Genomic DNA, 24,146 nt, shown 5'->3' on the forward strand with positions numbered 1-24,146 from the left:
TAGAGTTAGCTTAACACCATTAATGGAGATGTTTGGAGCGGAAATGTGGGACAATATCACATCTACAAAAAAAATATATTCTTAAGAAATAAAAGGAAATAATTAAATTTTCAGATAGTGAAATTTTCAAATATGTGATTACAGGCATGATAGTTGTATCACTGGCTTTGTTTGTCTCACTATGGGTACTTATACAGGAACTGTTTTATAGCTTTCTAATAAGGGTCGTCCTTTGTAGCTTTCTTAGAGGGTACTTTGGCTGACAACAAGCAAGCAGGGTGGTAAAAACACAATATAAAGACTTGTAATGACATCCTACAGCAGACTGATGCTGGTAGTGTTAGTATAACATCTGGAGCGGAGGCTATCGGCAGCTGGCCCTCAGCACTCTCAGTCTTGAGTTGCCTTTATCGCCCATCCCATCCCTGTTATGCTGATGTGTGTCCCAAGGGCTCGAGGTCAGGGACTGTTTTGTGTTGCTGGATGTCGGCTTTCTCAGGGTGTCCCGAGCCATCCCCACCTCCTACTCGAGATCTTTTCATCCTGGACTGTTGCTCTGTCTGCTGCCATAAAGTTGATTTTAATTCAACTTTTCTAGCCAGTTATCTGGGAAGAGTCAGAGCTAAAACTGTTATACGAAAGTCTGGACTTTACCCAGGAAAGCATTTGTATACAGACTGATGTTTGGGTTGAACAAATGCAGCTTGGTGCACCAGACTTGGGGTCTTGCTGTTTCTGGTTCATGAAAAGAAATGAGAGGGGAATAAAACAAAAACTGAGTTTAAGCCCACCTGAAACCCAAATCATCATTTCAGAGGCACTTTTAAGACATAAATAAAGCAGTGTGGCACAGGAAATAAAAAAAACATGTCTGTATAATCATTACTCACCTTCTTCTTTCCGCTTGTCCACGTTTGATTTTCCTCTGCAGCTTTTCTTTAAATGTTTTCCTTACCTCTAGCGCCCTCTTGTGGCTCTTTACCTAACACTAGGTTTTTCCCTCTCTTATCTGCTCCTCCCGAGAAACGATGACAATGTATTAACAGCAATGACTGTGCAAAAAGACCAATCTATAAATGATTAACAAAAACAGAAATAAATGTAAGGGCCAAGGATAGGTCACGAATCACTTGGTGTTTATTTGCCACTGTCAGTCATTGCTGTATGGGTATAAAGATTTTCTTTTTTTTGTAAATCTGCTATATGTGTATCAGATTGTTTTATTAGTTTGGTGTTGGACTCATGCTCAATTCTGATACAGTTTTTTGCTTTCTCATTTTATGACCAGAGTCCAAGGCAACCCTAAGAAAATATTTGATTTACAGACTTGTTTACTTTCCATCAGATTTCACGTGTTTTCATTTCTGGATGTGCAAGAGAAAGTGTTTAAAAGGTGCTCATAGTAAAAAAAAAAGAAAAAAAAAAGAAACTTAACAATTAAGGAATACTTCGGGAGTTACAAGTCAGTCTTGCAAGTTGAAACTCGATGGGTCAGAAAAACACCACTTTTTGGAAATAGAAGTCAAGTCTTATTTCATTTTAAAGCTTTGAGTTATTCTTTTTTAATGTTTTTTTGTTTTCCAGAAAGGAAAAAAAACAAAATAAAATTTCACAACTGCTTATGCAATTCACCAAAACACCCAGAAAGCTCAAAACGGTAAAATTTTATTTCTAAAAAATTATTATGTCCTATTGTAAACATAAGTAATTACATGCAAATTAATTTGAGTTTAGTTTATTCGTATTAAGTTTAATTAATTGGGTTTCACGTCACTTTGAAGAGTACCAAGAGAGAGGTGCTACACAAAGAAACCAGAATAAAGCATCTTATTTTGAAAGTGTCGGCAGACGGAAGCGCTGAGGGGTACTGAGCTGCCTCCTTATAGAAGTCGTCGTCACGGCCTTTAGTTACGCACTTGAAAGATGTCTGCAGGAAAGCAAGGAGACGCTCTGTGCTTCTTTATCAACGGGAAAAAGGTAGGTTTAGAGTTAATGTTATCATAGCGACCGTTTTGTTTTCTGACAGATAAAATCTGCACAGTTAGCAATTTCCGAGGTGACTTTTTACCTCGCGCTGCTGTTAGCAAAACTCTTAATATCATTTTTAGACAAGCACAGGTGAGTTAAAGTAAAAGCAGCAGTGCTGAGTAAAACATTTGCAAGTTGGAGTTGTAATGACCTTCACACATGTTGCGAAGTGAACAAAAATGCAGGAAGAAGGAGACATTCTTAGAAAGCTGTCATCTATATTGGTTCTGAAAAGGTAAGGTGCATTTGCAGAATAAGTGCAAGCACACACAGGACTGCTCACGTTATTACGGTTTTGTAAAAGAGAAACAAAATGGGCATTAAAAAACTGAAAGCAGGCCAAGTTCTGCAAATCAAAGAGAAAACATCTGGCTGACTCACGCTGAGTGACAGTTTCTTTGTGTACCACACCGTTCAAACCTCTCCATCTTGGCCTCAAAACAAGATCCTGAGATTTCGGTGCAGGACTTTTTGGCTCAGGGTGCTTTCACACGTGCGGTGTCAAGTCGATTCTCCACCTCTTGCAGTGTATTTATGCAGGTGTGAACACAGTAATCGTTAGGTGTACATTACACATGTGAGCTAAAAACGTCCCATATGCGTTGTATTCTCAATGCATGGAGGTGCTTTAGATGGGCAAAGGTCTATACGGGCTAGCAACCAGCTGTGAAAGGAACCTAAATCCTCAGTTTTCTCACACAGCCCCCTCATCCTGTTCTCACTTTCGTTGCTCCTGCCCCAAAACCATCCGGCCAATGAGCGGACTCAGTGTTCTCACGTGGTTTGTAGTGATGCAATTTGGTTTACTTGGAGGTCACTTTTGTTTTCACACAGAGAAAAAATTAACCAAAAGCTACAAGTTTACAAACTCATCAGCTGATTAGGACCAGAGTAAACAAGCTACAGGTTTGAAAACGCCCTAACATACCTCAAGCTGGAAGGATGTGCAACCAAAGCACAGGTGCTCTTCAAGTTTGTGTGTCGAGTCCAGTTCACACTTCTTATTTAGACACGTGTGTCCAACATCCACCCATCCAACATCAGTCGTAGGTCGACTGGCAAGTAACGAGGTGGCCTGCAGAGAGGAGATCCAACATTAGAAGGCATGGGGCTCTACCAACAACCTTTACTCTGATGGTGGATTACAGGACGTCCAAGAAAAGTGGACAGGACGCCGTCTTCATCAGTGGTGCTGAGGTCGAGCAGGTAACTTGGAAATCCTTGAGGATCTGACGAGGTCTCTGTAAACCGCCTGTAAGACAAAGAAGTCCCTGAATCTATTCACCTCCTGAGCAGGTCGTAACAGGTCAATACCTCACCGACTTCTATTGTAACCACCAGTGTGGTATTGCACCTGAACAAAGGGCTCTGCAGCAGGTAGTAAAAGCAGATGACTGCACTGTTGGCACCCAGCTGCCTGCCATCACCTGAAACGCCTCATTCAGTGTTCACGTAGCATCACTTCTGACCCCACTCACCCTCACAGTAGACTTTGGACAAATGAAATTAAATTCCTTTCTTTTTTTTTTCTTTTTCTTTTTCTTTTCTTTTTTTTTTTTGAACCTCAAAATGAAACAAAAAAAAAAACTAATTAGAAATTACAAAACTATAACTTCTCGAGCTGCTGTTGGGTTGCCCATAAATTAGTGGTGCAGATTTCCTTGTGCTTGTATACTAACAATAAAGTGAATAATCTGAATAGTTGTTCACTAATGATGACAACATTATAATGCTTTTATTGCAAGAAGTCATGTGACAGTAAAATACATCATGCTGACCCCTTATAGCTCAAAAACGAAAGCAATCTTCAGAGTGATAATTGTAGAAATATCTAAGTTAGCTTAAATGTTTAGCCTATAACTAGATTTTAATTGTACTTTTAGTTTCAGTTTCAGTTTTATTTGTCATATGCAAATTAGCACAGGGTCAACATTGCAATGAAATGTGTTTGACGAGCAGCAGTCACTCAGCAGCATGATACAGTAGGAGAAAATATAATAAAATAAAATAAAATAAAATAAAATAGAAAAATAGTAAGGAGCAAAATATTAGAGAGACATGGTAAAAGAGAAAAGATGACTAAATATATATGTATCTATAAATATAAATATATGTACACTAGTGATTAAATAAGAAAATCTTGAAAAGAAATATGATGGGAGGGCAGATGGGATATTGCACAGGAATGAGCAGCAGAAAATTACAGTATTGCACTTTTAAATATAAATATCAATGACAATAAAGTGAAATGACCAGTGCAGATTAAACAGAGTACTTGTGAAGCTGCAGGGTAGCTTCTGAGTGCTGTGTTGTGTGTGTTTAAGTGTTGTGGTTGAGGTGTCGTACGGCTTGGTGGTAAAAACTGTTTTTAAGTCTTGTAGTCCGAGCAGACAGACTCCTGTAACGTCTGCCAGATGGTAACAAGGAGAACAGCTGATGTGCTGGGTGGCTGCGGTCCTTGATGATGCTGTGTGCTTTACGGAGGCATCGCTGGAGGTAAATGTCCTGAATGGCAGGAAGCCTCGTGCCAGTGATGTGCTCTGCTGCCTTCACCACCCTCTGTAGTGCTTTACGGCTGCTGGCAGAGCAGCTTCCGTACCAAACTGTGATGCAGCTCGTCAGCAAGCTCTCAATTGCACACCTGTAAAAATTTGAGGTGATGTTGGCGTTCATGCTAAACCTCCTCAGCCTCCTCAGGAAGTAAAGCCGCTGGCGAGCTTTCCTGATAGCAGTGTCTGTGTGAAGGGTCCAGGAGAAGTCCTCGGTGATGTTGACTCCAAGGAACTTGAAGCTGCTGACCCTTTCGACCTTGACACCGTTGATGTGGATGGGCTGGTGTTCTCTGACTGGTCGTTTCCGGTAGTCCACTATCATCTCTCTAGTTTTGCTGATGTTGAGAGTCAGGTTATTTTCCAGGCACCACTCGTACAGTGCCATCACCTCCTCTCTATAGGCCGTCTCATCATTGCCTGTGATGAGGCCTATGATGGTTGTGTCATCAGCAAACTTGATGATGATGATGTTGGACTCGTGTTTAGCAACACAGTCGTGTGTGAACAGGGAATATAGGAGGGGGCTAAACACACAACCCTGTGGCGTACCTGTGTTTAAGATGAGTGATGAGGAGGTGTGCTTACCAACTCTCACCACCTGGGCCAAGTCGTGCTTGGTGATTAATTTTATTTAATCATAAAAATGCACATTATTTTTAAATGTCAAATGTAAACTTGTTGAATATTCAGTTTCACAGTAAAGTGTCATCGGTGCAGTTCAGAGTTACTGTTGCCCCTGATTACATCCATCCATGTTACACCTGTCTTATATATTATTGTTCTTCTTAGAGATAAAACGCTAACATTAAACTGACCGTCATCTAAGCTGTAGGCAGCAGAAGAAACATGCTGTACATTCAACACGCAATCTGTTTAGTGCTTGAGGTACCTCGTCACGTCTTCCACAGGCAGAGAGAGAAACCTAATGAGCATGTGCAGATTACGTGCCATCACTTTTTGCTTGTTTCTGATCAGATTCACTGTAACAACTGCCCTTTGTCTCCTCTCGTCCGACGCAAATGGGACTATAAAATGGAATTTTCTATCTCTTAACTATCACTTAGATTAACAGGCAGTGATCCACATGTGACTTTGAACATGGTTAATAAAATATTCAAATCACACGGATTATGAAGTTTAACCAGTGGAGATTTTAGAAACGATTCGGTGTGTTCTCCTGGTGCCATATTGTCTTGGTTCTGGTGGGTTTTTGTTTTTTAAATGCTTGAATGACTTGTAGGCTGGTGTTAAGTGGCTTAACAACCAAAAGAACATACTGGGAGTAGGTCAGAAAATGAGTGAAAAAGCAGTCAGTGTCCAAAGAAAAGCTTTGAAAGACCTTTAGAGAGCCAGGAGAAATATTGATCAAGAGTGCTTTAGTATTACAGGATAGTCTGGCTGCTTGGTAACAAAGTATATAGAAATGAGAGCTGGCTCAAGACTTTTGCCCAGCACTGTATAAGCAAAATAAATGCAGATGTTAGAAGAACTGATTTTCTTTGGTCCTGTTAAAACAGGTGACGGAGAACCATGCCGACCCGGAGACGATGCTGTTGCCCTTCCTCAGGCAGAAGAGTATCCTTCAGACCAGTTTTCAGTTCACCTTCGCTGTTTAAATGTTAATACTGGTGCTGTCAGCCGCGTTAAAACGGGCTAATCCGCGTTAATGCAGATTGGGCCCGTGTAAGGGTTACTCGGCATTAACGCGTTAATGCGGTTTAAACGCGTTAATGCTGTCATCACAACTAACGCGATTAACAATTAACCCATCTGGAGCGCAGACTGACTCAAAATCCCTGAAAGGTCTCTGTCAACGCATTTCAGGCAGTTTGTCCGTTCTGCGCTCCAGATGGGTCGAGTGTGTTTAAAAAAATTTAATCGCGTTAATCGTGATGAGCGCATTAACGTGTTAAAGCTGACAGCCCTAGTTAATTGCTTAGTTGTAAGCATTCGGTGGACTTGTCTTTATCCTTGACTGTTGACTTCAGTGAAATTAACTGGAACCAAGTACGGCTGCGGCGGAGGAGGCTGCGGAGCGTGCACAGTTATGGTGTCGCGCTACCAACCTGCAACGAAATCCATCATGTATCCTTTATGACGTCACACCACCTGGTACTGCTGGGGTGTTGTCAGCTGGATTTGACTTTTTTTGTCTTTTTGGGGGTTTTTTTCCCATTTTTGGTCATTTTGTGGCTGTCTGTGCATATTTAATGCAAATATCAAAGTTTAAGATGAACTTAAAGATTCAGACTGCTCTTGTATCCATCCCCAATATTTGAATCCGTAACAGTTTGTGGGCTCGTCCTGTGGTATTGGGGTGGAAGTTGGAGGTTTGGACGGTCCGAGGTTGTCGAACGGACAGGCACAAGCCTTGGGCACAACTTCAGCCTTAGGACTGGAAAAATCAATTTGTTGGTTGATCTCTCAGCCTCTTTAAGTGAAATTAGATTTGCAGAAAACAGGAGAGAGTGTAAGTGTTGGCTTGGCAAGCCTGGTATGGATGACCACACTGAACTTCTGTGTTGGCCAATGGTCACTTCCCTCCCTGACAATGAAACAATACAGTCTGTTTGACTCATTCACCTTCCTGTAGCTGAGGAGGAGATAATGGGACACACACTGAGAGGAATCTGAAACAATGTTGAACAGAGATTTTAAAAATGAAGGACAAAACCAAACAGTTTAAAGCTGTCTTGTTTGGGGGATTTTTTTTTTTTTTTGTCCACAATCAGCCTTATTACATGGTCTAAAGCAGTGGTGGGGAGCTCCAGGCCTCAAGGGTCAGTGTGTCAGATGTGGGTTCGGGTGTTCTGTGCAGGTCTTTTCTTTGTGGAGATAGTTGTAGAGAAGAAGCTTTAGAAATCAGTACTGGTGCATATAGTGTTGTTTTAGTGGTACTACTGCTTAATCTGCTAATACTTGCCTTAAGTCACCTTTACTTGTACCGTCAGCCATTACTCAGCCAACGCCTGCCTGCTGCCGCTCTGTCAGCTCCACGGAGCCGCGGTCACCACAGTGGAGGGCATTGGCAGCACCAAGACCAGGATCCACCCAGTGCAGGTCAGTTCCAGGGACACCCCTGTTATTTATGTCATCTACGTTTATTTGGAAAGTTCCCTTTTATTCCAAATCATTCCTCCTGATGAGTTGGTTGGCTAATTCTGTGATTACATTTTAAAGGCCAACTTTATTTACATGCAAACAAACTGTAAACCAAGTGGGGGGGGGGGGGGGGGGGGGGGGGGGGTGGGGGGGAACAACTACAAACACAAGATAAACTGTTAGGTTTGTGGTTATGATGTCCTTCCAGGAGCGAATAGCCAAGGCTCACGGCTCCCAGTGTGGCTTCTGCACTCCGGGGATGGTGATGTCCACGTACTCTCTGCTGAGGAACAAACCGCAGCCCACCATGGACGACATCACCCAGGCTCTGGCTGGTGTGTTCACTCTCATTTGAGTTGTTTGTTTTTCTGCTGTCATAGTTTGTCACATGAAACGGTGAATAGTTGTGTTGCCCAACTTTTGTCCTTCCTGTCAGTAAAATGGTACACCTAGTCTCTCCAGTCAGCTGAACACACAGTACTTTTTTGTTTAAGCATAATCTGGTGAGAAGTAAATGATAAACTAGGAGAGTAACCACTCTGACTTAAAAGCATTCAGATTTTCTACTTTTTTCTTGAGGGCTCTTTTGAATTTTGAAGATTATGGCTTGTAGTTAATGAAAATCGGAAATCCAGTATCAATTATGGGAATATTTATTGAGATGAATAAAAAAAGATTTGCAGTACAGAAATATCCAGACTGTAGGAGTCAGGTAAGGCGTGTTGGCTGGCAGATCAAGTTTATTTATAACTAACTCGGTCACACTAGCTGACTTTTGACAAATGCTGGTTGGAGAATGGGACGCCATCCCACATTGGTGTGTGACCAGCATGAGGAGGAGGTGCCAGGCTGCTATCCCTGTGTATGGTTCATCCACATGCCCCATGTGGGGCCTCAGTTGGTTTCTTCAGGCTTAAATCATCCAGTCCAATAAATGACACCCAACAAGAGTCAAGTGCAGAACAAGCTGATTGACGGAGAAGATCTGGCAAGTTTTCCATGGGTATAATCCACCAAACGCAAATACTTTTTGCGTAAAGCTTATTTATTTTTAAAAACATTTGAAGATGATTAACTAAAGGCCGGTCGAAGCGGGCACGCTCCGTTTTGCATAACTGTTTTCAATCCCGGTAGAATTGCAACCACATAAGCTAGCGGAATAATTTTTTATTTTTTTATTTTTTTTGCATAAAACCGGAGGACTTGCATTTCATGCGTTCAGCTTGCGCTAGGTCATAATTTCCTTCCATATATGGCTTTGCAAAAAATTGCATAAAAAGCACTTGCAGCAACAAAAACATAATATTCCAGAAACACGCTTTGCCAATCCGATCACCTGTTCAAAACACTTCCTATGCTGGAGTAAATGTCAGCGCGAACTATCACATGTCCACCATTACCTGCCAAAACCAGAAGTGACATCATTTTCATGGGAAACATAGTTTTTTCCCTACAGGGAATTTAATAAGATTTATTGTTGTTTGACTTTATGCCTTTCTGTATGGTTTCTGGGATGCTTAGAACTCAAATAGCACTGTTGGAAATAGTTTATTTTGATGCACATGCTTGGGGGGGGGGGGGGGGGGGGGCTGTTTGGTTTGCAAATTTGCATTATAATAATAATTTTCCTGGAGTATATAAAAATTGGTTTATCTCAAAAATGAAACTATGAAAACACTAAAATAAATTCCTGTGGTTGGAAACTATTTTGTGCAACTTTTTGCATTTACAGTTTTAAGGGATAGATCTCTGAAATTTCTCTAACTAGAAATATGTATAAAAACAAACGAAACAAAACAAAGATGATTCTCATTTTATTTATTTTTTTGTTGTTTATTGCACTTTTTTGCAATTTATGTAGTTACTATGGACTTAATGCATACATATTTTTGAAATTTGGGGTATAACGGTTGTATTGATGTATAGCAACTTGAAATGCTCCCAAAAATGGCACTACAGCGTTTTTTTGGGGTTTTTTTGTTTGTTTTTTTTGTTAAAAAAACAAACAAACTCTGGCGGACTTGGTTCTATGGTGGGCCTTAAAGGGTTAAGTCTTGAGTTGCATCTGCAGGTGTTCTCTCCTCTCTGTGAACGTGGCATTTCGGCTTCATGCCTGGACAGCAAACTAGTTACTCTTAAAAACTTGTGGTGAAAATCTGTGTCAGACCTCACTTGGACATCACAGTTAGGGAAAATGTTTTATACAGTAATATGAGAGAGGGTGGAAAATGGCACAAGAGCCTGCCTTGTGGTTGATGTATGTTCCTACCCTCATGTGTGATCTGCAGGTAGTGAACAAAGCCAGGTTGCAAAGAGTAGCTGGAGTCGCACGTCTTTTTATAATTCACGGCTTCTTGTTGGGGAAAGCTTTGATATGTTTTGATGACATTTATCATCAAAGTAAAATTAACTCACTGTGGCGTTTCTTCAGGTAATCTGTGTCGGTGTACCGGATATCGACCCATTGTGGAAGGCTGCAGGACCTTCTGTCAGGTACACTCTAATTTTAGGCAATTATTATTATTATTTATTTATTTTTTTACACATTTATATAAAAAGAGAGAAATGTTGTGAGAACATGAGTATAAACAAATTGATACGTTGATGCCAACAGGAAGCCAACTGCTGCCAAGCCAATGGTGCTGCAAACTGCTGCCTCAATGGAGAGAAAAATGGTGATGAACCTGAGCAGGTGAACCCGAGCTTTTTTTGTTTCTTTTTTTTTGTTTGTTTTTTGGAGAGGGGACCCTGATTCATCAGAGTACAGGACAAAGCCCGGCTTTGTGTGGCCAGAGTGTGTAGGCAGCTCCTGGACGAAGCACTGATTGGCCTTCACGTTCCTCAGACCAATAGCCACGTGAGAACCTCAGAGACTTAATGAGTCAGTGCCTCAAACACTGCCACATGGAGCCACAGACAGTTAAGGAGTTCAGTGATGGCCTTACCTAGGTTTCAGAGGAGATTCAAGATTCTTTGTCACATGCATAGTTATACAAGTACAGCATGCAGTGAAATGTATCACGACACACTCCTCGAACATTATATACATTAAGTAAAAATGCTGTATGTTCTGGTTTAGGACCCGCATGGCTTGGGGATAGAAGCTCCTCTTGAGTCTTTGTCCTTGCCTGGATGGTGCGGAACCTTCTGCCTGATTGCAGAAGTTGGAACAGATTGTTCCTGAGCCACCACAGTCTCTTCAGGAGCATGCTGAGGTTGTCAGGAGTGCATGCAGGCACACGGGGGTTAATCCGGGTTTATTTTTTTCTGTGTTTTCGTCTGCAGGAAAAGCCTCAGCTCTTTGACAAACTGGATCTTCTGCCATTGGATCCAACACAGGAGCTGATCTTCCCTCCAGAGCTGATTGTAAGTCATCAAAGGCAACAAGAGGAAGGTCTTTAAAATTCACACTTACATCCTGGTTTGGTGCAGGAGTATCTAAAGCTCCAGTTAAACTATTGATGCTACAGTAATGTCCCTTTTCACTACAGCTGATGGCAGATACAACGAGCCCGCAAACACTCACCTTTCATGGGGAGAGGGTCACCTGGGTGTCTCCGGTTTCTCTGGAGGAGCTGATCCAGCTCAAGGCCAAACATCCCAAAGCTCCCCTGGTCATGGGCAACACCAACATAGGTCAGCAGAAAACACCCTCTGAGGTGTTTCTAACATGATTTAAAGAGTGGAAATGGAGAAAAGATTTTTCTTTGTCATTGTTTGATCAAATTCAGGTTTCTAAACTAGATCAATTATTGGTTAGACTCCTGCTTTTATAAAGTGTATTGTTTTAACCCGCTCTATTTGCTTTGTGCTGAAGGTCCAGACATGAAGTTCAAAGGCATCCTACATCCGCTGATCATCTCTCCAACCAGAGTGAAGGAGCTGTTCGAGGTCTCTCAGACGCCACAGGGTGGGTAACCTACACCTTCACCTGAGGCTCCAGCCCTTTGTTGGTGTTCATGCACGGGCAATGAGTTTATTTTAGGGTGTGCATGAGGTAAAAGTTGGTTAATGTGCTTCCTCTCTGCAGGCGTTTGGGTGGGAGCGGGCTGCAGTTTGTCAGAGCTTCACTCTGTCTTGGAGAAACTGGTTCCTCAGTTCCCGGAGGAGAAGACGGAGGTGTTCAGAGCACTGAACCGGCAGCTGGGGAACCTGGGAAGTGTGCAGATCCGAAACGTCGCTGTAAGGAGAAATCGCACATGTACCATTGATTGTTATTATTCGTGTTTTACTTCATTTCTAGATTTATTTTTCCCCTTCCTCCACATCATGTTTCCATTGCTTAAATTAACCCTTGCTGTAGCACTAACTAGCCACTGTGAAAGAGTCCCATTTAATTTTAATTACAAAGAGCAAAAATCTAAAGTATTCATAGGATTTTGTTTTAACATCATCCTGATGCAGGATCCTCAGCTGATATATGCTCATATTTATTTGAACATTTAATACACCTTGTTCTTTGAGATGTATTCATATTATTTGTAACTGGTACTGTGGTTTCTTGCTTATGGAACATAGACTTAAGTTTGAATAACGTGGACTGCTGCTTTGTGGACACTGTGCATCAGTGCTGGTGCGTTCCTCTCACCACATGTTGCATTTTAGCCGAGGGCGAGCAGAAAAGGCTCATTGTTTTTGTGAAATATGAAACTCCCTGATGAAGTCTTGTGTGCAGAAGCCTGTTGGAGTTCATCCAGTTGAGCTTGACTAAAGCATGAGAATGAAGCCATTTTTAAATGATTTTTAAGCCTGTCTGTACCCATCTATCTGTTTTCAATGTCACAGGGCCAACACGTAGACGACCATTCATGCTCACATTGACATCTTTAGAATCACCAGTTAACCGAACACCGTGCATGTTTTTTGGGGCTCTGGGAGGGAGTCGGAGTGAAACCCACACAGACTTGGGAAGGACAAGCAAACTCCATGCAGAAAGACCCCACTGTAGATTCAAATGCAAGACCTTCTTGCCATGAGGCGATGGTGCAAGTGTTGCTTTTGTTGCATATAAGCATTTTTTGCTGAGCTGTAGTGCTCTGCACATATTCCAGAAGGTACTCGGAGCCCGTTGCTCATTTTACAGGGCTTATCTGTAATGGCTGCAGCTGCCGTGCACGGCTGTGACTGGTGTGTCAGGAACCGGTTAACCAGTCAAACAGTTGCTGCACAACATCAACAAACCAACACCACATTCAAATTCCCCATAGAACTGAAAGTAAAAAGCTCCTAAGATGTTACGTTTCATGCATCGGTCTAACATTGTTTAAATGGTGCCTGAGTGGCCAAAGCTGAGGGCACAGCTGCGCTCATGCTAGCTCAGCCAGTGAAGGTCTACTGCAGATGATGAGAAATACTACTGCGATATAGTGAACATTTCCTCATGGGTCAGACGTCATGCAAAAAATCAGCTAGACAAAGAAGAAATATCTTCGCTGTGGGCATGAGGGGGCACTGTAAGACAAAAAGAGGGCTGGCTTCAAAGAAACTAAAATTCAAAGCCCTGAATTAAAACTTAAACTGATTATAATCTCCTCTCTTGTTTCTGAGTACAAGTTTAATGTGTCCTGTGTCTGCATTTAGTCTCTGGGAGGAAACATCGTGAGTGCGTACCCCAACTCGGATCTGAACCCCATTTGGCTGCCGGCAACTGCAAAGCGGCGTGATTTCCAGTGGTGAGTCGCCAGGACTTTTATGCTAAGTGTATTTAAAAAAAAAATCAAAGATAAGTGATGAATAAACAAAAAAGCAACCTTTAACCTCTATGAATTCACCAGGAGGAAGACGAGAGGTTCCCCTGAATCAGGACTTCTTCGTGGGATTTGGGAAAGTCATCCTGCAGCCGGAGGAGATTGTCGTCTCCGTTTTCATCCCCTTTTCCAGAAAGGTACACAAACTTTATTCTTTATTTGTAAGAACATGCGTCTCCTCCACAGTGGTGACATACATTTTACTGTGTGGCTGTGAGCGTCTGTCATAGATTATGTGCTAAAGAGAAAACGATTACTAGTGCTGCACCTCATCTCACCTGCAGGGGGAGTTTGTTCAGGCTTTACGCCACGCACCGAGGAAGGAGGCCTCCTTCGCCACCGTGACAGCCGGGATGAGGGTGATGTTCTCAGAGAGCTCCAGAGTGGTTCAGGATGTCAGTATTTACTACGGAGGGATGGGCCCGACCACAGTCAGTGCAGCCAAAACCTGCCAGGCCATCATCAGGAGGTCTCTTTGTTTTCCCCTCAATTTCCGTTCTCTACTTTACTTCATTACTTTCTCACCTTGTGCTGATTTGCTTTTCTTCCCTTCAGGCCGTGGGACGACGAGACCCTCGGCCAAGCCTACGACATCCTTCTGGAAGAGCTGGCCCTCCCATCCTTCAGCTCCAGGAGGGAAGGTGGAGTTTCGTAGGTCTCTGACTCTTAGTCTGCTCTTCAAATTCTACCTGGAGGTCCTGCACAAGCTCAAAGCAATGGTACAAAGAGATCTACTTTAAAGAAATAGTGCAGGGTAATGTGGTAAATCAACTGACTTAAATGTGTTTTTACAGAATGTGATCACAGACGAGGTCCCTGAGAAGATACAACCTTTACCCAGAGAGATCCAACCTGGCCTGCAGGAGTTCCAGGTTACAAAATGGCTTTCAGAATGGTTTAACTCAAAAACAGATGTGCTTTCTTCATAAACCCGACTACTTCCTCTTCCTCATCAGCCTGTCTCAAAGGACCAGAGTAACCACGATGCAGTGGGGCGTCCCATGATGCATCGGTCCGCCATCAGCCAGGCCACAGGCGAGGCTGTGTACTGCGATGACCTCCCCAAGATAGAGGGCGAGCTCTTCCTCATGGTGGTCACCAGCTCCCGACCACACGCTAAGATCACGTAAGCACTAAATGGCAACGCCAACAAGGAAGTGCCAAACACTGCAGTTCCTCTAATGGCCACAGGAGGTGTCTTGTCCACCATCACAAGTAATTGTGGTCCCTTCAGGCAGCACTAAAAAGCAGATTCTTCTGTTGCTTGCACTGCATAATAGGTTTCCTGCTTTGTCTTGCAGGACTTCCACAGGGCTGTGGAGTGACACATTTGCGCAAACAATAGAAATGCAAAATAATGGATGCATACAGGAAACATGAAGACCATGATCAGCTGCAGGAAGTGACAGGAAAGGCAGAGCAATGCAGCCAGATTGACACAGATTTGCTTAACCTTTAAAACGTTAGCCTTAAAACATGGCTTCCACGTCAGCAATGTGAAGCAATCTATAAACCTGTATTCTATCCAAAGACCACCAGATGGCGATAGTTGAACGATGACCTCTAGTGTGTGTGTGCGTGTGTGTGTGCTTTGTTTCCAAAGACAGATGGTGTCACTGACACAGGCAGCAGATCTGGCGATGTTAACACTTTCATTGGGAGTCACTGACATTACAAGTCAGTGCATCAGGGGGGCAGATGATGGTTTGCACATATGCAGAGGAGGGATGGTGGATATACTGGACAAGGGATGTTAAAGAAAATCATGCCCTGTGCAGTTATGAAGGAGTCAAGTTATATTTTGTATCTGGCTGTAAAGATGTTTAATTCTGCTGTAAGTCAGACATTTTAACATGGGAGTCTATGGCGACTGACCTCATGCTTGGAGTCAGCCTCAAGTGGTCACTAGAGGAACTGCAGTGTTTGGCGCATTATTGTCGGTTAATTTTGTAAAAAATTTTCCAACCGGCAATTGTCAGTCCAACAATTGCCCATGGGTGATATATTCGCGTATGCGCAGACTTTTTGATGGGCGGAGCAATGTAATCATGCACGGTCTGATTTGGTGTTTACAACACAGAAGAAGTCCAAACATGGACAAACTAATTACCCCCCCCCCCCTTCCCCCACGGTCGTCACGATTAAAAGTTTTAATGCTCTCAACCCATCTGGAGTGCAGAATGAACAAAATCTCAACAAACTGCCAAAATGCGGTTGATGGGAGACATTGCAGGATTTTGAGTCAGTCTTGCGCTCCAGCTGGGTTAATTGTTTAATCGCATCAAGTCGTGTTAATTCGTGGTGACGGCACGTTAATGTTGACAGCACTAAAAAAGAAAAAAAAAGAAAAGTCGCCGATGTGGAATTTTTTTTTTTTTTTTTTTTTTTTTTTTTTGCGGGGGGGGGGGGGGGGGGGGGTTGGCTTTAAACCTCCATCATTCTTAGCAAACTCACTCATGGGCAAATAAATAAATCACCCTGGTAAACTTCTCAAACACGACTAACTTGCATGAGCGATTGGACTATATGTTCATCCAATCGCCCCACCCTAGTCAGCATAGACAAACTGCACTTTGGAGCTTTTGAATTTAATTATCTTTAAATAACGAGGCTTAGTGCATTTACATTAGAAAAAGAGGCTCTTTCTGGTGTTTTCATGCTGATATTTTGATGTCTGCTGTCTGACAGAGGGCTGGATGTGAGCGAAGCCCTACAGCTTCCCGGCGTTGTCGACGTCATCACAACCAAAGACATTCCCGGGAAGAAAGTCCGCACATTTTGCGGCTATGATGAGGAGCTGCTTGCCGAGAGCGAGGTAGAGCCTTCTGCACACCCACTGCTCTTCACTCATATTTAAACACTAATTGGGAAATAACGACACTCACCATATCTGCAGGTGTCGTGCATCGGTCAGATGATATGTGCGGTGGTCGCCGACACGAAGGCGCACGCCCAAACGAGGAGCAGCAGCTGTAAAGATCAGCTACGAAGACCTGCCCGACCCCATTTTCACCATCGAGGTTTGACTTTTTACCCTTTGAGCATCTGCATCATGGGGAATACTATAGTTTGAGTAGTAAAACTGTTTCTGTTCCTTTACATCACAAGCATTGATACTCGGATGTTTTGCTCTGTTTTTTGATAATTCACTGGAGAAAATGCTACAAGTGCAGATGGGTAAACTTTTCAACGTCACACCTTTTGTGACAGGAAGCCGTCGAGAAGTCATCTTACTTTGAACCACGACGGTTGCTTCAGAGGGGAGATGTGACTGAAGCCTTTAAAACTGTCGACAAGGTTTATGAAGGTAAAAGTTGTTTGAGAACAACCGGAAGAAACGTCTGCTTTTTCTTTTTAAACTCTGCATGTTTTATCTCAGGGGAGATTCGAATTGGAGGCCAGGAGCATTTCTACATGGAGACGCAGAGCATGCTGGTGGTTCCCGTCGGCGAGGAGATGGAGTTCAACGTTTACATCTCCACTCAGTGGCCAACTTGATTCAGGTAAATGGAGCAGGTGTGTGTCAGTGAACCTGAGAGTTACTCAGGGACTAATGGCTCACCACTGCTCACATGTTGACATGTTGAACATAAAAGACAAGTCAGAGCTGCAGGTGGTTGGATCTCTCTGTGCAGGATGCTGTTGCCGAGACGTTGAACATCTCATCCAACAGAGTCACTTCTGTCATGTCAAAAGAGTGGGCGGAGCCTTTGGAGGGAAGATCACCAGAACCACCGTTTTGGCTTCTATCACCTCGGTGGCTGCTTGGAAGTGAGTCCAAAGGATTAGCAAGTCTTTCACACAGGCTGGTCGGTAACCTCCAGGACACAAATATCTGACAGAGGCCGTTCACTTTCAAAAGTAAAAGGTCTACGTTACCAAAGCAATTGCAAGTAGTTTTTGTTTCAGCACCATCTCTGTAGCCACTGGCCAACTAGTGGGGAATACAACAATTTCCTTAGCAGCTGGCTGTTGCTAAGGGTAGCTTACCTTCGTTCTCTGGGCCTGTGTTACTGAGGCCTGAAGAGACATTAATAAAGAAAAGAAGCTGGAAAGTTCTTACATTTTGTTTTCTTTTATTAAACTGTTTAAAGGACCAATCGAGCCGTCCGCTGTGTCCTGGAGCGCGGCGAGGACATGCTCATTACAGGAGGCCGACATCCCACCCTGGGAAAATATAAGGTACAACCAAGCGCACTAGGATATACCTTCTAATTTTTAGTGTTGCCCACTGTTTGATTTTATTTTTTTTAAGAAAATACTTTGAAATTTCAAATATACTTGTTATCGTTATTTATTCGGTTAGGATTCTGAGTGTTTTGTGTGAGGGGAGCCTTCCAGCGCTTTAATTATTCAAACATTGTGAGAAACAGTGTGATGTAGGACAAAAACCAAGGCTGCAGCAGAGTCTGCAGAGAGGTTTGTGTTTGTCTCTCAGCTGTAAAGACTGATGTGGTATTGTCGGCACTCTACCGAGCAGGCGTGGAACGTGGATGCCTAAGTTTGTGACTCCAGTAACTCAAAGAAGCGATGTAGGAGTTTTAAATCAATACCATAGGTGTATCTACTAGGAGGTTGAGAGGTAGCTCCAGTATTTTTTTGTAAAGAGTTGTCTTACATTTCTTACTTTTTTGGTGGTTTACAAATGTGGGCTTTAAAGGATTTCATCTTCAGTTTTGAAAGGTTGTGACCAAAAGATCTTTAAACTTTTTAGTTTTAAAGGCGTTGTTGACTTGTTGACTGCCGTTTGTTTCAGGTGGGTTTCATGAATGATGGGAAGATTGTTGCTGCAGATTTCCAGTTCTTTGCCAACAGTGGCAACACTGCAGATGAGTCTCCATTGGTAAGTGGAAAAAGGAAATGCTACTGGAGATAAAAGTAAGTGAAACGCCAAAGAACGTAAGAGTGGATTTTGTGGTGTTTGCAGGTTGCTGAGAAGATGGTCCTCCACATGGACACCGCGTACAACATCCCCAATCTGCGAGGTCGCGGCACCGCATGCAAGACCAACCTGCCATCAAACACTGCCTTCAGGGGCTTTGGGGTGCCCCAGGGCCTGCTGATCGTGGAGAACATGATCAACGACGTTGCCATGGTGTTGGGATGCCCCGCCGACAAGGTTCCCCTCCATCCTCTCCTGCCACAAGCTCGACCGGGTTTACAAAACAGCATCTAATTAAATGTTTAAAATCCTTCATCAGATTCGGGAGATGAACATGTACAGGGGCCCTTCGACCACCCACTACAAGTTTGAGTTCAACCCCGAGAACTTGCTGCGCTGCTGGGAAGAGTGCAAGCGCCGGTCTGACTACAGTGCCCGCCGTGGCGCCATCGAGCAGTTTAACGAGCAGAACCGCTGGAAGAAGAGGGGGATTTCCATCATCCCCATCAAATACGGCATCGCCTTTTCAGATGGCTTCCTTAATCAGGTCTGTGATCTTATTCTGTCCCTGCAGGCTTGGAGTATGTAAACTGTTTCCAGAGTTTTGTGCTCATGTTCACAAGTTTTTGCTGATGTGAAAGTCAGCAAAAATTTTGCATTCATTGTTGGCGCCATACAAAAAGAAGCCATATCTAGTAATAGATCATGCAAAAGGGCATGGAGAGAGCTGTACAACACTGCATGACACCCTGTGATGTCATAATGACTCCATGAAGTCTTGCAGAATGTATAATATATCTAATATATCTTAGGTTTTAACAGCTTACAGAAGCCAAAGAGCCAATTCTGCTCAGGTCCTGTGGGTAAAGACAAGAGCCTGTTTCAGGGTCTTTGTGTTTTTTCTTTGTAGTTGTTACTGCTGTGGCTGCGCGACTGCAAGTTGCATGCAGTCAGCTCAGTAGCTGCTTGCTTCTGTTTAGTTCAGTTTTGTTTGTGGCAGGCTGCAGCTTTGGTCCACATCTACAAAGACGGTTCGGTTCTGGTGAGTCACGGTGGGACGGAGATGGGTCAGGGAGTCCACACGAAAATGCAGCAGGTACTGTGTGAAGCACCTCACTGGAAACAACAAAAAATGTGTATATAACAAAATATCATGTATTTGTGTAAGTATTTAAAAAAAACAAACAAAAAAAACAAATGAACTCAAAAGGTTAACTTAAATTAATTAGTGTTAATGTATGCATGTAAAAATCTTATAAATATAATAAGAAACACATGTTGAGCTATATAAATGTACAATGTAAATATACAATTGTCAAATTTAGACTGTATAAATGGAGTACATGGGGAAAAAATAGGACATTGGGATGTATAAATTAGGAATATGTTAAAAATAGTTAAATAATAAATTCATTTTGTGCATCAAAATCAAGAAATAAGCATAAAGACTTAAAGAATCACACAATAAATGCATTTATTTTAATGCTATTTAACAGATAAGAAGACAATTGTTGGGTGGATTAAAAAACAACAGCTGAACCGTATTGCTGCATATTACATTAGAGCCTTCCAGTTTAATGTTTAACACCATTATATTTGGATAATCTGCGTGAGATAACTGTAGCACTGAAAACATGTGAAGGCAGCACACTGGTGAAGCAGTAGACACAATTTTTATTTTTACCTGCTTACAAAGGTTTACCTCCCGTTACGCTCGCTTTCACCATCGTTTTGCCACAAATGCAAAGAGGGCACCAATTTTAATTTATCCGCCACTGAAAATAGTTCCCGAGAGTTGCACTGTTTGAGGTGCAAATTTCACCGGCCAGGTCGCACCACAGGACATCTGTGGCTGCAATGAGCAGGGATTTTATTTTATTTTTTTCCCCTCCATAGCCAAGAGGTGTTAATTATTAGCTTATGTATCAGAAATGTTCAGTAAACTATTTTTGGTTTTTTGGTTGTAGTTTTGAGACATTTGCAGATATTGACGTTAAGAGGATGAACATTAGAAATACTGTAAAGTTTGTGTCACTGCTGTTTTTTGTTTTATTGGTCTGTCTTTGGCCAGATTTGTGCTTTAGTATACAAAAATGCAGAAAAACACCAGATTTATGCCTTTCGGGGTCTGGCTTTTTTCTGTTTTTTTAGATTGCAAGCCGGAGCTTCACATCCCGTCCTCAAAGATCTACATCAGTGAAACCAGCACCAACACCGTTCCAACACCCTGCCCATCTGCTGGCGTCCTTTGGTACCGATGCTAACGCATGGCGGTCAAAGATGCCTGCCAGATTCTGTACCAGCGACTGGAGCCAATCAGAAAGAAGAACCCCAAAGGAACCTGGGAGAGCTGGGTACGAAAATCCTTGAATGATGTTGTTAGATTTGGAGCATTTAAATAACATAACTTTTCTTTTGAACACAGGCCAAAAAAGCATTTATGGAGAAGATCAGTTTGTCAGCGACTGATTTTACAAAGTATGATAGAAATCTCCCCCCACACCCATAATTGGATGAAGTAGCAGTGAGTGACTGTTTCTTCCTTTTTGTCCTCAGAGGTCCTGACCTTTACGTAGACTGGACAAGATGGAGGGCCAGCCTTATGCTTACTACACCTACGGAGTGAGCTGCTCCGAGGTGGAGCTGGATTGCCTCACTGGAGAATACAGGGTCTGTCTGCACGGTCCTCGACTCTGAATGCCACTTGCTGCAAACAGAGGAATATTTCCAGAAAATAAAGGAATCTTTTTTTTTTTTGTTTCTTTTCATGTTTGTGCTTCTTGCAGACGTTGAGGACTGACATCGTAGTGGATATCGGCAAAAGTGTGAACCCATCTGTGGACATGGGCCAGGTCAGACCCACGGCCATTTTACATCTTTGCATGACTGCCTGGCAGGTTGTTTCAGTGTCATTAACCAACACAATGTAAACAGCATGTGCAGTGGTAAAAGACTGGAGCCAGACTTTGTGTTCTTGAGAAATAGTTCTCTGGGCTTTCTGAAGGTCTGCCGGTGCAGTAAAATCATACCTGGACAAAAAAAACACAACGAGTGGAGCACTATCAGTCATGGATTGGCCTCGACAGAGCCCGGACCTCAACATTACTGAAGCAGTGTGGGATCATGTTGACAGAGAACAGAACAAAAGGCAGATAACATCCAAAGAAGAGGTTTGAATGTCCTTCAGGAAGCCTGGAGAACTATTCCTGAAGACTACTTAAAGCCTAGGGCTGGGTATCGTCACTGATTTCTAGAATCGATTCGATTCAGTTAGATTTGAATCTGGGAAATTTTGCCTCAGACAGTCAGAAATATTATAATTCAGATCAGTACATTAACATACTTTTGTATCTATAAAAAGGAAGCTGACACTTCCCAGACTTTATCAAAGGTTGTAAGCATTACAGCAGATGCCTTTGTGTCAAAGTAGCTGAGGATAAAACGCAGAAAAACATGAAGGTGATTTTTCCTGGCCTGGGATTTTATAAAAAATATTCTGCAGTGCACCAAAAACGAAAGAAAACCATTAATCAACATATGAACATTACCTCTGAAATTACAGCAGTTTTATTAGAGACACAGCTGAGCGTTTTGCATTTTGGCATAATTTTAAAAAGTTTAAATTTGTTCAGTATGAACGGCAGAAATTAGGTTTCTTTCGGAAGCAAGTAAAAGGGAAAAAAAACAGCGGCCGACAGCGCTGTAAACAACAGTAGACTTGTGCGTAACAAGCAAGCGAATAATGCAGAAAACAGATTTCGGGATAGACGGGAAACTGTTCTTGAAGTACACAGAGAGAGAGAGAGCTGTGCATGTGTGATTTTTATTGTGGTGGAAGCAAAACAGCAAAAGTCAGAGTGAATTCATGACGATGTTTATGTGAAGCGTAGTTTGGATCTTCTTTTGCTGCTGGTTCGGTCAATATTGTTTGGAGAGAGATGAAACTAACAGGTTATAGATCCAGCGCAAAAAGGGCGTAAACACAAAGCGCGGACCCGCCGAAACATCAGAATCAGCGAGCTGTCGGCTTTCAGCCACGACCGTGTCCGTAGGGTGAGAAAGGCGACATCTCACTGAGTCTGATCCGCGGAGGTCCCGCGCTTTGTGTTTACGTCTTTGTACAGAAGCCGTGTACCTGCTCTCGTTTACTGTTTAAAATGTTTGGTGGTTGTCAAAATTTTGTGACGTTTCACCTGAGATTCTGGAATTTGGGCAAAATACATTTATATAAAAAAATCGATTCAGGATTTTAATGAATCGATATCACGTTATCCAAGCCAGAATCGATTATTAAAACCCACCCCTATTAAAGACATGACAAAGCTAAGAGTTCAGGACTGTGCTGAAGAATAAAGGTGGTCACACCAAATAAGTAATTCAGTTCAATTATTATATAGTGCCAAATCAGAACAGCAATCCCTCAAGGTGCTTTAATATTGTAAGATAAAGACCTACAATAATGCATTGAAACCCTCAGCAATCAAACAACCCACTATGGGTAAGCACTTGGTGTAAAAAAAGAAAAAACTTGCTTTTAAACAGGGAGAAAACATCTGGCAAAACCAGGTTCACGGAGGGCTGTCTGCAACCAGACCTTGGCAATATTAATCATTTAAAAAGGGGGAACCAGAGGTCCAGAGCCAAAAGTTACCTGAGCTGACCTTCAGGTTTGTTAGAAACTGTTCCACCCCCCCAATCGATATGTATACTCAAGACCGTTTGCACGGTTCAGTAAGTGGCTGCACCCATTTCACCCAGTGTTTTTAAAACAACAAAACAGTAAACAGTAAAAAACAACTTTTAGCAGAGAGTAGTAATTAACAACGTCTCTCTCCTTGATTCTTCCCTTCTCTCAGATTGAGGGAAGCGTTCATGCAGGGTTTGGGTCTCTACACTCTGGAGGAGCTGAAGTTTTCTCCCTTCGGGCTGCTGTACACTCGAGGACCGTCTCAGTACAAGATCCCAGCGGTCTGCGACGTGCCGCTCCAATTTAACGTCTACCTGCTGCCCGACTCTGACAACCCCTACGCCATCTACTCTTCAAAGGTTGGACACAAGGAGGAAGATTGCTTCCAAACACCTCAGTCTTTTAGTTTTCTATCGTACTTGGTGTGTTGCGTTGCTGATGTTCGTCTCCTGTGCAGGGTATTGGAGAACCCACCCTCTTCTTGGGCAGTTCCGTGTTCTTCGCCATCAAAGACGCCGTGGCTGCTGCTCGCTCCGATTCTGGTTTGAAGGGACCCTTTTCTCTAAACTCCCCTGCAACACCAGAGAGGGCCTGCTTAGCCTCTGCCTCCCCATTCACTCAGAAGGTAACTATACATGTCAGCTACACAATCTGGAGTTCGCCTAAACGGGACAGTTTGTAAACTTCAGGTCCTGTAACTGTAAATTTATGCTTACAGACAGGAAAGGTCGAGGAGTTCAGCTGTCACATAATTTTAAGCACATTCAGCTCATATTAATGAGAGAGGCCACCGTGAGTGATGGCAGGAAGCTCATACCTGTGGGAATGCTGTTAGATGGTGTGCAGAACTGTTTTGAACACCAAAACTTTACACATTAATTCCTATTATTTTTGTTTCCAGGTTCCAGCCAGCAAACCAGGGTCTTTCAAGCCGTGGGCCTTGGACATCTGAGACTGAATCAAACTAAAGATTTTAAACTAATCATTTGCCGCGGGGCAAAGGTGCTTTTAATCCACTTCAGTGTTTAACAGCTTTGCAGATTTTATTGTATCATTGAATTTAAGATTTCAGAAGCTAAACACAAATCACTGAGATGCACACGTCACACCTGCCCACTGAGTCAAATACACATGGTTAACGCTGTTGT

General features: G+C 42.7%; 1 pseudogene across 1 annotated transcript in view; it reads left to right on the forward strand.

Annotated features, from left to right (window-relative positions):
- The first annotated feature begins 1,815 nt into the window (after positions 1 to 1,815).
- The window catches only part of LOC146491667 (aldehyde oxidase 1-like), a 22,597-nt pseudogene continuing 266 nt past the window's right edge, over positions 1,816 to 24,146 (forward strand). Inside the window, exons 1-35 of the transcript XR_014872429.1 lie at positions 1,816 to 1,977; positions 6,098 to 6,155; positions 6,569 to 6,665; positions 7,532 to 7,640; positions 7,891 to 8,017; positions 10,114 to 10,175; positions 10,297 to 10,374; positions 10,968 to 11,048; positions 11,174 to 11,318; positions 11,500 to 11,592; positions 11,713 to 11,864; positions 13,263 to 13,354; positions 13,457 to 13,566; positions 13,714 to 13,898; positions 13,985 to 14,148; positions 14,224 to 14,301; positions 14,386 to 14,555; positions 16,118 to 16,244; positions 16,326 to 16,449; positions 16,640 to 16,736; positions 16,809 to 16,945; positions 17,065 to 17,200; positions 17,524 to 17,611; positions 18,186 to 18,272; positions 18,357 to 18,548; positions 18,631 to 18,858; positions 19,312 to 19,414; positions 20,463 to 20,665; positions 20,737 to 20,789; positions 20,868 to 20,981; positions 21,098 to 21,163; positions 22,660 to 22,669; positions 23,179 to 23,357; positions 23,456 to 23,623; positions 23,900 to 24,146. The exon at positions 23,900 to 24,146 is cut by the window's right edge and continues 266 nt beyond it. The product of XR_014872429.1 is annotated as an aldehyde oxidase 1-like (transcript). The remainder of the gene's footprint in view (positions 1,978 to 6,097; positions 6,156 to 6,568; positions 6,666 to 7,531; positions 7,641 to 7,890; positions 8,018 to 10,113; positions 10,176 to 10,296; positions 10,375 to 10,967; positions 11,049 to 11,173; positions 11,319 to 11,499; positions 11,593 to 11,712; positions 11,865 to 13,262; positions 13,355 to 13,456; positions 13,567 to 13,713; positions 13,899 to 13,984; positions 14,149 to 14,223; positions 14,302 to 14,385; positions 14,556 to 16,117; positions 16,245 to 16,325; positions 16,450 to 16,639; positions 16,737 to 16,808; positions 16,946 to 17,064; positions 17,201 to 17,523; positions 17,612 to 18,185; positions 18,273 to 18,356; positions 18,549 to 18,630; positions 18,859 to 19,311; positions 19,415 to 20,462; positions 20,666 to 20,736; positions 20,790 to 20,867; positions 20,982 to 21,097; positions 21,164 to 22,659; positions 22,670 to 23,178; positions 23,358 to 23,455; positions 23,624 to 23,899) is intronic.

The sequence above is a fragment of the Neolamprologus multifasciatus genome, chromosome 23 (assembly GCF_963576455.1).
Source record: "Neolamprologus multifasciatus chromosome 23, fNeoMul1.2, whole genome shotgun sequence".
NCBI lineage: Eukaryota > Metazoa > Chordata > Actinopteri > Cichliformes > Cichlidae > Neolamprologus > Neolamprologus multifasciatus.